This window comes from Lithobates pipiens, unplaced genomic scaffold, assembly GCF_037356315.1.
Source record: "Lithobates pipiens isolate NorthernLeopardFrog02 unplaced genomic scaffold, aLitPip1_a1.2 Scaffold_8, whole genome shotgun sequence".
In the NCBI taxonomy this organism is placed as follows: Eukaryota; Metazoa; Chordata; class Amphibia; order Anura; family Ranidae; genus Lithobates; species Lithobates pipiens.
This window is the reverse complement of record NW_027507903.1, coordinates 106,057,242-106,072,876: the sequence shown is the minus strand read 5'-3', so window position 1 is coordinate 106,072,876 and position 15,635 is coordinate 106,057,242. Positions and strand designations below refer to the sequence as shown.

The window sequence follows — 15,635 nt, the reverse complement described above, 5'->3', positions numbered from 1 at the left end:
CTGCCTAGCAACAAGTGACACTGATCTCTGCTCCCTGTGATTGGAGCAAAGATCAGTGTTCACTAACACACAGCCCAGCTCCCCACAGTTAGTAACACGCCCCTAGGACACACTTAACCCCTACACTGCCACCTACTGGTTAACCCCATTCACTGCCAGTGTCAGGAATCAGTGCATTTGTATAGCACTGATTGCTGTATAAATGACAATGGTACCAAAAATGTGTCAAAAATGTCCGATGTGTCCGCCATAATGTCGCAGTCACAATAAAAATCGCTGATCGCCGCCATTACTAGTAAAAAAAATTATTAATGTAAATGTCATAAAACTATCCTCTATTTTGTAAACGCTATAAATTTTGCACAAACAAATCAATAATCGCTTTTTTTACCAAAAATATGTAGAAGAATATGTATGGGCCTAAACTGAGGAAAAAAATCATTTTTATATATTTTCAGGGGATATTTATTATAGCAAAAAGTAAAAAATAATGTGTTTTTTTCAAAATTGGCACTTTTGTTTTGTTTATAGCGCAAAAAATAAAAACCTCAGGGGTGATCAAATACAACCAAAAGAAAGCTCTATTTGTGGGAAAAAAAAGACGTCAAATTTGTTTGAGAGCCACGTCGCATGACCGCGCAATTGTCAGTTAAATCGACGCAGTGCCGAATCGCAAAAACTGGTCTGGTCTTAAGCCAGCAAAATGGCCTGGTCTGAAAGTGGTTAAGGAACAATCGAGATATAGGAGGGGCAAGAGTGGGGGAAGAGGAACATAAAATCGTGGCTTATGCAGATGACATCCTCATGTATGTAATTAACCCAAGAGTAACATTGTCAAACATAATAAAAGAGATACAAAAGTATGGGGAACTCTCAAACTTTAATATAAATCCTACCAAAACAGAAATATTAAATTTAGGTGTAGAAAAAGATAAAGAACTCGCACTACAAACGGAATTTCCATTCACGTGGATGAGAAGAGAATTGCCATACTTGGGAATTAAATTGAAATTATCTGTCAAGAAGCTTCTTCAGAACAGTTAGAACAACGATGACAAAATACATTTGGCAAAACAAAAACCAAGAGTAAAATTCGCAAAAATCACTAGGAAAAAAAAACACGGGGGTTTAAAACACCAGATATAGATAGATATTATAAATCAATAATTATTTCATGAATGGTAGAATGGGTAAATGAAAATACTGAAAAAAAGTGGATTAGGATTGAGAATATATTAAGTAGAACTAAACTGCACAAAAATATTTGGGTACCACATAAATATAGAACACTAGGGTTGGAGATACACGACTTGACCACAAATGTGTTTAAAATATGGGATACACTATATCGACAAAAAAAATGGGTATACAACTCACCATTAATTGCACTTACTGGAACAAACTTTTTTTCCCCCAGGGAAGGGGACACTTTTAGGTGCTAGAATGGAGAATGCACAAGTAAGGGATATCACTAAACAGGGGAAGATGAAAACACCATGGGAAATAAAGGAAATAAACGGATGGGAAATAAGTGATTGGGAATATTTCCAATTAAAACACTTGGTAAATACACTACCACAACCAATTAGAAATGAGAAGAACCCCACTGGAAAAGCTCTGTTGTGTACAAAATCCTTTAAAACACAGAATATCCAAAGTATATGGAATACTGATAGACTTGGAAGGACAAGATACACCCCCCTATATAGAGAAATGGGAAAAATATTTTTTTTAAAGAAATTAGAGGGCCAACAAGTTGAGAGAATGACTGAAACATTACATAACTATGCAACAGATATAAACACAATAGAAATGAATTATAAGCTATTGGTTAGATGGTATCTGATGCCCGATAAAATACATAAATACCAACTGGACAAATCCCCAAAGTGTTGGAGAGGATGTGGACAGAGGGCCACAATGACACATATTTGGTGGGAATGCCCAAAAATTTAAGAATACTAGCAACAAATCCTGGAGTATATAGAAGAAATAACTGGAAAAAAGTTAACAAACAGCCTTCAGACGTGTCTATTTCATGAATCAAAAGAGTTTTAGACAGAGTGGAGATGGATTAGAACACCTGCCAGGAAAGCTTGCCTTGCGGGGGAAAGGGGGAGGAGCCTAGGAATGGCGCTGCTAGGAAGCTTATGCTACGAGGCTCCAGGTGAAACCATCCGTCCCCATGTAGCAGAAGAGATCACGGCGGCCCCTGGTGCTCTCCCCCCCACCTCAAACCCTCAGCTTCATGTCCAGCTACACAAGCCAGTTAGGTACACAAACCTGTACCAAAGCCTGAGAGCAGTGATGTCGTGGCAGCACCATGGCACAGTAGATGTGAGCATGTGAGCATGTAAGGGGACCAACATATCTGAGCGGAAGAGTCGGACGAGACTGGGGAACAGAGGAGAACGTGGGAGTGCTCGGGAGCAATCAGAGACATCCGCCTATACTCGGCGGCGCTCAGCAGTGCTTGGAGGCATTCTGGCAGCCCTAGGGGGAAAACGGGGAGATCAGAAGTGGAGGTGTATGCTTTGGCATCCAGCGTGAGAGAACTTGGCCAGACAGGCGGAGACCCATTGGGACCACTGGTATACTGGCTCTGGCTAGAGACAGAACAGAGCAACACCCAAGTAACCCCATAGGGACAGGACAGGAAGAGCCAGTATTCCCCTTAATGAAGTTGAGTGTCTTGTAGTGCCACGCAGTACCACACAGTGAAAGCGAAAGTTGGACACACCTCTACCTCCCTCAAAACCACAGCAGACCCCACACAGACAACAGACTTCACAACAGAAGTGATGAGTCATCTATTTCTCTCCCAGCTTCTTAGTGGCGTCTGATTTTGTTTTGTTTCTTCTCTCTCCCCTTTTTTCTCTATGTGGATTTATAGACTGTCACTTGGACTATGATACTGTAAAGTGACCGAACTCGCACTGCTAAGGTCTGGCTATTCTACTACTATATACCACACAATATACTATAAATGCTGAAAGAAAAGTTAAAGGGACTGACTGCAGGTGAAAAACTGTAAACAAGTATAAATATATATAAAGAAACTGGACATGAGGAGGAGATTAACAAAATAAGGGGCAGCTGCAAAATCACCAAGAGTAAGCTCAAGTCCAGGATCAATTAAAAAGTGCATGTCCCAAGAAGGAGAATTCAAGGAACAAGTAATGGAAAGTCAGAAAGCAAATCGGACAAAACAAATGGAAGTAAAGGACAAAAAAAAGGACAAAATAGATCAGGATCAGATATAAGCATACTTAACCAGTCAAGAATAAACCAAGACCCAGAAAGTGACTCAGAAAGGGGACATAAGAAGGATCATTCCCTGAAAGCTCAACTCCCTACAAAGGTAGAGATGGCAGCCATGTTTGCAGCACTAGAAAACTCCTTAAAACCCGAGATGGCAACAATACACAAAGAAAACGCTAAAAGCAGAAGAAAAAATCTGAGAATACGGGGCCTACCAGAACTGACAAATGGAGAATACCTAGTGGAAAAGATGAGAAAAATACTTAAACCATTATTGAGTAGAGAAGAAGCAGAACAAGTAATGCCCCATACACACTATTTAGTAGTTTTACTAGTTTTTCTGCTGAGTTTTTCTTTCAGATTTACCAAAATCATATAATATGAGGGAAAACCTTAGGAGTTTCAATTTGTATGCAATAAGGCAGGCCCTTGTACTACATGGTTTTGGTAAATCTGAAGGAAAAACTCAGAAGAAAAACTGATAGTGTGTATGGGGCTTTAGAATAGAAAGAGTCCACAGGATTAGAAGACCAAAAAGTATACCAACAGAGGTCCCAAGAGATATTATTATAGGATTCCAGAGCTATGCGGAAAAAAAACAAATTTGGGGAAATATAAGGGGTAAACCACCAATAAAATACAAAAGTGCTAAACTGCAAATTTTTCTGAATCTATCACACGAGACACTTAGGAGAAGGGGACTGCTAAAACCTCTCCTGGACCTGATGCAAAATCAAAATATACAGTATAACTGGAGCTTTCCAGCCTGCTTGGTGGGCCGAAAGGAAGGGATATCCCGAAAAGCCTTTGCTCTTACAACTGCCCAACAGACCCATGAGGTTAGACCCACCCTTTTCTCCTCTGAAGAACCCCTCAGTTTTCCTCCCCCGTGTGAGGAATAAATTGTTTAACATACAATGTAAGAGGGTTGAACTCCCCAGAAAAAAGGTACAATGTATTAAAAAAATTAAGAGATACTCTGCAGGCATAATATTCCTACAGGAAACACACATAGTATTAGACACAAATATTAAACTATACTGAAAACCTTATCCAACATGGTTCTATGGAGAATCCCCAATAAGAAGAGCGAAAGGGGTAGCAATAGGCTTGGCAAGAGATCTTAGATTTACACTGGAAGATCAGAAAGTGGATCCTGAGGGACGCTATCTATTCTTGAAAGGAAACCTGCAAGGAATGGAATGTACACTGGCTAATGTATACTGTCCCAATAAAAACTTGAAAGGTTACCTAAAAGAGGTCTTAAGTACGTGAATGTAGGTAGAGGCATTGAGTACTCATTACTTACAAACTCCCCAATATCACACCTCTAGCTACAGTCATAGATTAAATGTTTCCTAGCCCCCACCCGTTCACAGTTTGATCCATTTAGGGGTGATCTGGTGGACTGGAGGAATACCCCACATTGTACAAAGGCCAATAGAGGCCCAAGGTTTCGGTCCTCTGTATCATGCTGTTTTACTGATTCTGAATTTATTATACTGTACATGTTCACCCTCAGGCACATACGCTTATGTATGCTTTTGTTCAAAGAAACTGTATCTCATGTAACTGCTTATCAACTTTTCTGTCTTTCTTATGTACACCTTAATAAAAACATTGAACAAGAAAAGAGGTTTTAAGCAAATTACTGGATTTTAAGAATGGTAAATTAATCTTGGCAAGGACCTTTAATTTATGTATGGATCCACGAATGGATAGTACGTCACATGCACTGGGAACTGGCGATTATCAATTAAAAGCGATTAAGAGAAACTATACCAATGTCAACTGGTAGATGTTTGGACTGCTCAAAACCCTTGAGTAAGGGTTTATTCATTCCACTCCAAAGTGCATGATATGTATTCAAGGTTAGATTATATCCTTGTGGAACATCATCTCTTGAAATAACAACACTTTCAGACCACGCCCAATTAATAGTGAAGTTGAGACTTACGGGAACACAGAATAGGGTAAATACATGGATACTAAATGAAGACCTGGTACAAGACATAGAAACAGGGAAAAAAAAAAAAAGAGATAGAACAATATTTTTCATTGAACCGGAGGTGTCAAAAGCTATAACATGGGAAAAACACAAAGCTTACATCAGAGGAGTGTTGATATTTATAGGCATCAGAAAAAAAGAGGGAAAAAAGATAGAAATGGAAAGGGTAATAAAAGAAATATATGAGATGTAATATATGAGAAACATAAAAGGAAAGTAGACACCAAAGTTCAACAGACATTAATAATAAAAAGAGATCAATTAAAAGATCTAATGGAAAAGGAAATAAGAAACATCTTTAATATGCTGGGGAAGGATACATATAAATGGGGGAATAAAACAGGAAAATACCTTGCAAAAACCTTAAAAAATAAAAAGTAATTTGCCAGGAACCATGAAACAGACAGAGACAGAAGTACAATCAAATCACACTTGTTTATTAATAAAAATAAAAAGGTAAATAGGAAAAAGCGTAGTCAAGCATAGCCAGAGTCCAGTAGCCAGATCGGGTAGTCAGCCAGTCCAAAGTTCATAAACCAGATCGGGTAATCAGCCAGTGCAGAAGTCAGGGATCCAAGGAGAGCAACTGCAAGCAGGATAGAAGCCAGGAGGGATGTCAGCAAGCCAGTCTTGAAACAAACAGCAGGAGATGGTTCCTAGTGATGTGACTAACGCAAAGGCAAAGGAAAGAGTGAGCTGGAAGGCTTTAAATAGGCAGGTCAGACGAGCATCATCGGGAACAGCTGGTAAACTGTGGAAAGAGAAGAGAGCTGGCAATTAGCCGACAGCTGAGCGGCCAGCCTAGAGGAGGAAGGGCTAAGCCAGCCCTGACAAAATTGAATTATATAGAAAAGATGAAAAATGTGAAAGGAGAGACGGTATATGAAACTGCAAAAATTGCAAAGGTTTTCCAAAGTTTCTATAGTACCCTATACTCAGTAAGGGAAAAGGAGACACGAGAAGCAGGAATAAAAAGGAAACAACAAATACAGGAATATCTAACAGTAAAGTAAAATTGCCTAGAATTTTAGTAGAAAAACAACATAACTTGGAAGACCCAATATCACGAGAAGAGTTTAGAAAAGCAATTAATAATACAGCAACAGGAAAAAGCCCTGGACCCGATGGATTCACAATTAGATACTATAAAATATATAACGAATCCCAAAAATCTGTGATTACATTAATAATTTGGGAGAGGGGGAGGAAATGAGGAGAGAATCATTATTAGTGTATGTAACAGTTATACCTAAGGAGGGAAAAGACACAACATTATGCTCTAATTATAGACCAATAGTTTGTTAAACGCAGATACAAAATTGTATGCAAAAATTTTAACAACATGATTAAAAAACCTGATGCCTGAGACCATTTATACCAGGAAGAGAAGGTAAAGATAATTGTATAACAACATTGCTATTGCTACAGAAAGGCAGAGAAGAAAGGTCCCCAGTTCTACTCCTGTCAACAGATGTTGAAACAGCATTTGACAAGGTAGACTGGGGATTTATGATAGATACAATAGAAAACCCGGGAATAGGCCCCAAAATGTTAAAATGGATTAAAAACGCATATAATCACCCTACCACGTAAGTAAAGGTCAACGGACGTATTTCAGCATCGTTTGAAATGTTCAATGGAACAAGACAAGGATGCCCAATAAATTTGGAAATTGTGAATATAAGCTTAAGTAAAAAAGAGGAATTAGCTCTACTGAGGGAGTTTCCATTTATCTGGGTGAGAAAGGAAATAAAATACCTTGGAATAAAACCGATCACCTTGTTGAGAAAAATGTATCAAGCTAATTATATTCCATTGCTCAATGAGACCAAAATGAGACCAGGAAAATAGCAATAAACGTGGTAAAAACGGTAATACTCTCGAAAAATTGTACAAATTGCAGACAATACCAATAACACTCCCTTGCTTTCGGTTGGGCGGACCCGATGAACGCCGGTGACCTGCGATCGCCTAGTACAGAGGCAGAACGGGGATCTGCCAGTGTAAACAAGCGGATCCCCATTCTGACAGATGACATGACAGAGATCTACTGTTCCTAGTGATTGGAAACAGTGATCTCTGTTATGTCCCAGTGAGCTTATCCCCTCTACATTTAGAACACACCTAGGGAACACACTTAACCCCTTGATCACCCTCTAGTGTTAACCCCTTCCCTGCCAGCTTCATTTTTTACATTGATCAGTGCATTTTTACAGCACTGATCAATGTAGTAATGTCATTGATCCCCAGAAAGTGTCATTTGGGGTCAGATTTGTCTGCTGCAATGTTGCAGTCCTGCTAAAAATTACAGATCGTCGCCATTACTAGTAAAAACAATAGCAAAAAATAAAAGTCCTTAATTCTATCCCAAAGTTATAGACGCAATAACTTTTGCCCAAACCAATCAATATACACCTATTGCGATTTTCTTTTTACCAAAAATATGTAGAAGACTGTATATCGGCCTAAACTGATGAATAAATGTATTTTTTTATATATATATTTTTTGGATATGTATTATATCAAAAAGTAAAACAATTTTTTTTTAAATTGTCACTCTTTGTTTGTTTATAGCGCAAAAAATAAAATGCGCAGAGGTGCTTAAACACCACCAAAAGAAAACTCTATTTGTGGGGAAAAATGCAATTGTCAGTTAAAGCGATGCAGTGCCATATTGCAAAAAATGACCTGATTATTAAGGGGACAAATCCTTCCGGGGTTGAAGTGGTAAGACATTAAGGACAATGATATCAAGATACAGTGGCGTTGCTAGGGGGTGTCTACTGGAGCTATAGCCCTGAGTCTCTAGGGCGGTCATGCGTTCCTGCGGTCGCACAATTTAGGAGCCTTCCTTCCTCCCCCTGGCCCCCACTGTTGTCATTCTCAAGGCAGCGCGTAGAACGGGAGGCAGAGGATAGCAATGAGAGAGCCGGGAGGCACAGCAGCACTGGATGAAGGGCAGGGGGTGGGGTGGGAGCTGCATGAGTTAACTTTTCCTATTAACTAACAGGTGATAGAATGCTAGGACACTAGCAACCAATCACCTGCTTGTCAATAGGAAAAGTTAACCTCGGCAGCCCCTGCCCCATCCCCTTTCCTTCATCCATTGCTGCTGTGCCTCCCGTCTGCTCTGCACTTTGTGCAAGGTAAGCAAAAGGACATGGCTGTGGATGGAAAGGCAGTGGTGACCTGAAGACGGCAGTGCTGTGTGTGTGTGTGTGTGTGTGTGTGTGAGTGTGTGGGGGGGGGGGGGTGATTTGAAGGTGGTGGCAGAGCACATTATTGTGATACAAGGAGGGGGATGTGAAAGGGGAGCAGTGCTGTGGGGGGAGGGGAGCAATACTGTTTTTTACTAAATTTTATATTCTGCCAACTGAACTTCACTATGGGGGCTGCTTTGTTTGTTTTTATGTCGGCTGCTATATGAGATCTGGCCATGAACCGTTGCTCCCAAGGGAGAAATAGTGATCCAGGATACACATATTGAGACTCCATGATCAGAGAATCTTGTGAATCTTATACTGATCTAATGTGGTCATATATTTCTGGTAAGCCTCCAACTGCTGCTGCACAAGGGTGATGTGCTTTTTCTATCTGGGATCTTTGGATGGTCTTGAACCTTTCCTGCTGACACTTGTGAGTTGAATAGCTATAAGGACCTCTCTCCCCTATGAACTGACATCCATATTAATTGGTTTTATGTACTATTACATCCTAACCACACAGTTTTATTTTTACCTGAATTCATTGCATTTTCTTTTTTTTTTTTTGTACTTATTGCTATTAATACACACAAGTAAAGTTACATTGCATGTATAGTATCTCACGTTTAATGTTACAGAAGCTCTGCACATTTCTCTCCATATTGATATATTCTGTACCTAAGTATTGTGCTACCCGCTCCATTTTCTACCATTATACCAGCCATAGCACAGAAAGTCTTTTTTCTTTATTTTAAGTGGAGGGTGTAAAGGAAGCAGTCCTGGTAGGTATATTTGTAGGGGACAGTGTTATGTGTTGTGAGGGGTGAAATAAAGGGGGCAGAGCTCTGGGGGGATGAAGTGTTGTAAAGGGGAGCAATGCTGTGGGTAAAGGGGGGCAGTTCTGTGGGGGGATGTGAAGGGGGCAGTGCTGTGGAGGGAGATCTGAAGGAGGGCAGTGCTGTGGGGGGAACATGTGAAGTAAAGGGGTGCAATGCTGTGGGGGTAGGGGATTTGAAGCAGGCCAGTGCTGTGGGCAAGGCAATATAATGTAAAGGAAGACAAGGGCTGTTGGGGGATGAGGGGGCAGTGGTGTGTGTAGGGGACAGTGGATACTAATGTAAAGGAGAAACTGATGTGAAGTGGATGACTGATATGCAGGGGACTGAGGACACTGATGCTAGAATGGGATTGGGATATAAAATGAGGAGACTGTGATAGGATCTGGGATATCGCACAAATATGCAGTTCGGACCTCTGTGGGAAGAAAATGTTACTGTTCGGACCTCCACTAGTTTTAATTCAATACCTCTGCTCTAGGGTGTCCAGATCTGTGCAGTAATGCAGCATGAAACTTTGTCTCTATGCAGGAGCCTCTTGTAATAAAGACCAGTCAGTGCTGTTATCTCTCCTTGTATAGTGTGCCTGGTCTTGTCTCCGCCCCTCCTGTAGTTTTATGTAGGAAACCTGTAGTGGGTGGAGCTGCTGGGTCCCTCTCACAGCTCTGCTTTCTGCACAGATTATGAACAGCACAGCAATGATATCCAGGGCCACTGATAGACCAGTAGAACTGGCCCTGTTGTACTGGGCCTGGCCAGCAGGGGGGTCGAGCAATCTGCACAGAGACCGAATTGATGCAGAATAAAAAAAAATATTCCTTCAGCCACCACCCCATGACCCATCATCAACACCGACCTCATCTCTCCCCCCCCCTTTGACTTTTCAGGGCTTTTTTTCAATTTTTTGCCACCTCCGTACTGATGTTCTTGTGGGTGGGAGGGAGAGGCTATTTCTTCTGTTTTGGGCGCATGTCTCTTCCGTGCCCGCTCCTCATGCTGGCTTAAGTCCCAGCCTATATAATTTTCCTTCCCTGGCAGAGTGATTCCTCCCCCTCTGCTCATGGCGCTCTGTTTTGTTCTCCACTGAGCCAGAGACAGTGACACTGGAGAAGAAGTGCTAAGGGGAACGGCGGCAGTGGCAGAAGAAGGAAGTAGCTGACATCTGAAATTGTTTGTGACTGACACTCCAGGCAGCAGCAGCATTATCAGAGAGGAAGTGGCTTGTGGGGCCCGGCTAACACTGGTGTGTGCTTGCTTGGGGGGGGGGGGGTGATTCAAGATCCACTATATCACTGTATCTGTCTGCAGCAGCATCTATACATTATGGCATTGGCAGCATGGGCAGCACTGTCTCTGCAGGCAGCACATGCGTTATGGCCTATAACGCATGTGCTGCCTGCAGCCAGTGCCACCCATTTCGGCAATGCCATAATGTGCTGCAGACAGTGCCACCTATGCCGCCAATGCCCTAACGTACTGCAGACAGTGCCACCCATGCCACCAATGCCATAACCTGCTGCATTATGCCATTGGTGGCATAGGTGGCCCTGTCTGCAGTACATTATGGCATAGGTGGTATGGGTGGCACTGTCTGCAGCACATTATGGTATTGGCGGCATGGGTGGCACTGTCTGCAGTGATAAATATTACTTGAAGACAAACCTGCACTTTGTTTCAAGGCAGGGTCTAGGGAGGGACTGGGGGGCTGAAGGAGGGACTAGGGGCGGGACCAGGGGGTGGGTCTGAAGGTGGCCCCGTCAGGTAGGCTGTACAGGGCTCCATGTCTTTTATCAGTGGTCCTGATGATATCGCTGCTACTTTTACAAGGCAATGGGGATTATTTACTAAAACTGGAGCGTGCACAATCTGGTGCAGCTCTGCAAACAAACCAATCAGATTCCAGGTGTTATCGTTAAAGCTTAATCGAACAAGCTGAAGTTAGGTAGGCCATACATGGGTTGAATTTTGAAAATCTTATCTAAGAATTTTCGTTCATATTTTGTACCATTAGTGGGCTGCAGCAACAGCCGATTTCCGTGCAGCAATTAAATGTGAGTAATCGGACATGTTGGATAATTTTTGAAAAACAAACGATTTTCTAATCAATGTTGGGAGAATCGTGCGAGAAATGTAATCGAAAAAGAAATGTGCAAGAAAAAAAAATTCCGGAAACAAAAGAAGATTCCCAGGCACAAAAAATTATTTTCTGTAGCAACATGAGGTTAAATTGAAGGCTTGGTTGGCCAAATTTCTAAATCAATGGTGGCACCATCGGATCACAAAACGCACAAATTTTCGGATTTTCAAAAGAAAATTCTTTCAAAATTCGACCATGTAGGGCCAGCCTTAGAAGTGATTTGCACCATGCACAGCTGTACTAGATTCTGAGTTCTCCTACCTTCCTGATTTGCTACCATGCACAGCTGCACTAGATTCTCCAGTTTTAGTAAATCTCCCCCAAAATCTGCAGAAGTTTTCGAAGTCATTTAGTGCACACAAAGTAGATTTATATTCTTTGTGGCTATTGAGCAATATATTTCAATGACTGTTTTTCTGCCTGGAATTCAGCTTGAAAAACACAACTAGTTTTACTGATAAAAAAAAAGCTACATACATATCTAGAAAATTGATCCTTACCCGATACTGTTTATTTTTGTTGTTGTTATTATGCTTAAATGGTGGGGGGGGGGGGGGGGGGGTCTTTTACTATAATCATATGATCAGTCACAGTATTTTAATAGAAAAAAAAAAAAGCTGCACATACAGGATTGGTTGGGAGTATCTCACAAAAATTAAAGTCGTTGCAGAATGCTGTTGCCATGGTTGCCAATATATATATATATATATATATATATATATATATATATATATATATATATATATATATATATATATATATATATATATATTTAAATATATATATATATATATATATATTTAAATTTTTATAAAATCATAGGTGGCTACAGACCAAAATTGATTGTTATTCATTTTAATAGCTTTATTGGCTTTAAACATAGTGTTTTTATTTTACAGTTTTCAATTAATAAAAAGTTAGTTTCAATAACATTGGTACTCAGAACAAAACTGGAATGCTTGGGCTGACTTGTAATAGAAAACTATTTTGCTGTCATAACAAATGTACAGCTCAGTATTAATCTGTCAGTCATCCAATGTAAACATTAGCTCTGTCGTGGACAATGCTCCCTTACAAATCCATCAGCAGCTCCATAAAAAGGAATTAGCCAGTGGAAGGGGTTTATGTAATAGCCAAATACAGAGAAAAAACTGACAGTTTCATTTTTGTGGAAGAAGAGTAAGTACAATTATACTTACATTATTGGCATCTCCATGGCAGCATGCAATATATATGATCCCTGAAAGAAATTATGTAAAATGATCATTACAACTGAACTCCAGAAAAAAGGGTACAGCTGAGATACATATATGGGAATTGTCATACGTGTCAAACAATTGAAATTCTATTTAGCCATGCTGGATTACACAATGACCTCCCCTTTCTCTACTACAGTTTGGGCAGAACTCCCGGAATTTTTTTTTTTTTTGCAACTTTGCATTAGTCCATGTAAGTATCCATATCTGAGATCCAGAAGGTTGCTGGGGAAGCTGAAAATCACTGTAGTAGTCGGTGCTGCAATCTATAGGGTCCTGTGCGAACAGCTTCCCATCTGCACATTGACCACAGAAGGTTGCTTGCTCAGCACTGCTGCAATTCAGAAAGCATCATGAACATTTTTCAATCAATACAAGTTATTCTCTGATTGGACAAGGTGGAGAAAGTGGCATCACCACCCCTCCTTTCCTGATCCAATCAGAAAATGCCTTGTATTTATTTTAAAAAAATCAAGACATTTTGTTAAAGGTAGTAGCATCCAGCAAGCAAACTCCTTTGGTCAGTACTTAGCATAGGATCTGGGTGATTATTGTCACCAACTAATAAACTGATTGTCAGCTTCCCCAGCTGCCCATTAGGTATGAGATATGTATACTTACATTGATCTAAACTGGACCAGTGTAAATATGCAATACAGAGAATACTTACAGTTCAGCTTAAAGAAAAACAAAATTGTCCTATATTTTGATTGTAAGTGATTAGAACTTTATCGAAAGTATACAAACAGAGAAAGGGGGAAGGGTCTTTTCTACCCCAGAGATTGCTTTGGCTTTCCAAGAATATTATGCGAATCTATATTCAATAACTCAAAAAGACCCCCTGAATATTGTCAACAAGAGATTAGACAATACCAGAGCTTTTTTAAATAGTTGGGACCTGAAACAAATATCCCAAGATAAAACTGACCCCCTGGAAGACCCCATAGCAGAAAAAGAAACACTTAATATGCTCCAAGAGTCCGCGAATGGGAAAAGTCCAGGCCTAGACGGGTTTACTAACGCTTATTATAAAAAATGTAGTGACATCTTGGTGCCTAAAATGGTATTATACATGAATGAAATAGGCACAGATTGGGAAATCCGAAGGGAAGTGCTTGAGGCCGAGATTACTATTATCCCCAAGAAAAGAAAAGACCTCTCTTTGTGTTCTAGCTACTGGCCTATCTCCCTACTGAATGCTGATGTAAAATTGTTTGCAAAGATATTAGCGAATCGAATGAAGTCGGTAATGAATGACCTGGTCCATATGGACCAAGTGGGATTCGTCCCTGGTAGAGAGAGTAAGGATAATGGCATTAGAACTTTTTTGGCTATCCACAAACTGAAAGAGAGTGGATCTCCAGGACTACTACTGTCTATAGACGCCTAGAAAGCGTTTGACAGAGTAGACTGGGGATTCATGCAAAACTCTCTGGAGGCAATGGGGGTGGGCCCTAAGATGTTAAAGTGGATATATGCACTATATAAACATCCCACTGCGAGGGTTAAAATAAACGGGTCTCTTTTGCGCCCCTTCCAAATGTTCAATGGGACGCAGCAGGGTTGCCCCTTGTCCCCTTTACTATTTATTTTAACAATGGAACCTTTGTTGGCCAGGATAAGATCGAACCCTGATATTATGGGAGTGCAGATCGACGATGATGTACACAAAATAGCGGCATATGCCGATGATATCTTGTTTTACATTGCTAGACCTACGACAACCCTTCCCAACTTAATGCACATCTTAAAAATATATGACGAAGTTTCAAACTTTAAGATGAACCCCTCAAAATCAGAAATTCTAAATATAAATGTTGCTTCAAAGGAAGTAAGTAGACTCAAACAGGTTTTCCCATTTATCTGGAGAGACAAGGAAATTAAGTATTTGGGGGTTAAAATAACATCTACATACGAATTGATGTACCAACATAATTTTATTCCATTAACGAATGATTTAATGAGTTAAACATTATAGCCTCCAGACAAAGATCCTGGATTAACAGGATAAATTGTCTGAAGATGATAATACTACCTAAAATATTATAGAAAATACAAATGGTGCCAATCCCGATCCCTGAATTATACTTTAAAAAATGTAATCTGTTATTTCGTAGGTTTATTTGGAAAAATAGAAAGCCACAAATAAGTCTGGGAATTCTGTCAAGAGACAAGACGCAAGGGGGTTTGGGGGTGCCCGATATTAGATCTTATTATCACTCAATATTATTGGCACGTGTGGTGGAATGGGTAAAAAATAATAAAGAAAAAAGATGGGTTAAGTTAGAAAATGGGATCAGTAAAGCCCCTTTGGGTAAAATGATATGGATCCCACCACATTTCAGAGAATTAGATGGACACATACACCCGATCACTCGGATAGCAATCACAATATGGGACAGGGTCCATAAAAACAAAACTGGGAGTATAATTCCCCAGTGATGACATTATGCAACATGGATTATTTCGCACCGGGGAAAGAACGTTTTTGGGGGGGGGGGGGCAATTTCACCAGATTGCAGAGTTTTGGAAATTAACTATAAATGTATGGCTCGGTGGTATTTAACCCCAGATAAAACATACCGTTTTCAAAGAGAGGCCTCTAACTTATGTTGGCAAGGATGCACAGAAATAGGATCCATGATCCACATATGGTGGACATGCCCCAAAATTAGAGAATTTTGGAAAGAGGTAATATTAACAACTGAGGAAATTACGGGCTTAAAAATACCAGAAGAGCCAAAGGTATGTTTGCTACACAGAGGTACGTCGTCCATTAATCAATACAAGAAAACACTTATTCCTTGCTTTTTAAACACAGCAGAGAGTTTAATTCGTCAGATGTGGAAAAATCCAAAAAGTCCCTCTTTGAAAAGTTGGTTTTGTAATATAAATAAAATCTACAACTTAGAGTATGTAAAGTTTAGTGGAGAA

General features: G+C 40.2%; 1 long non-coding RNA gene across 1 annotated transcript; it reads right to left on the bottom strand.

Moving 5' to 3' along the window:
* Positions 1-5,685: 5,685 nt before the first annotated feature.
* LOC143963482 (uncharacterized) lies at positions 5,686-12,689 on the bottom strand. Its single transcript, XR_013270974.1, has 2 exons — positions 12,645-12,689; positions 5,686-6,020 (listed from the first exon to the last, which is right to left on the bottom strand). It is a non-coding gene; the product is annotated as an uncharacterized LOC143963482 (long non-coding RNA).
* Positions 12,690-15,635: the final 2,946 nt, after the last annotated feature.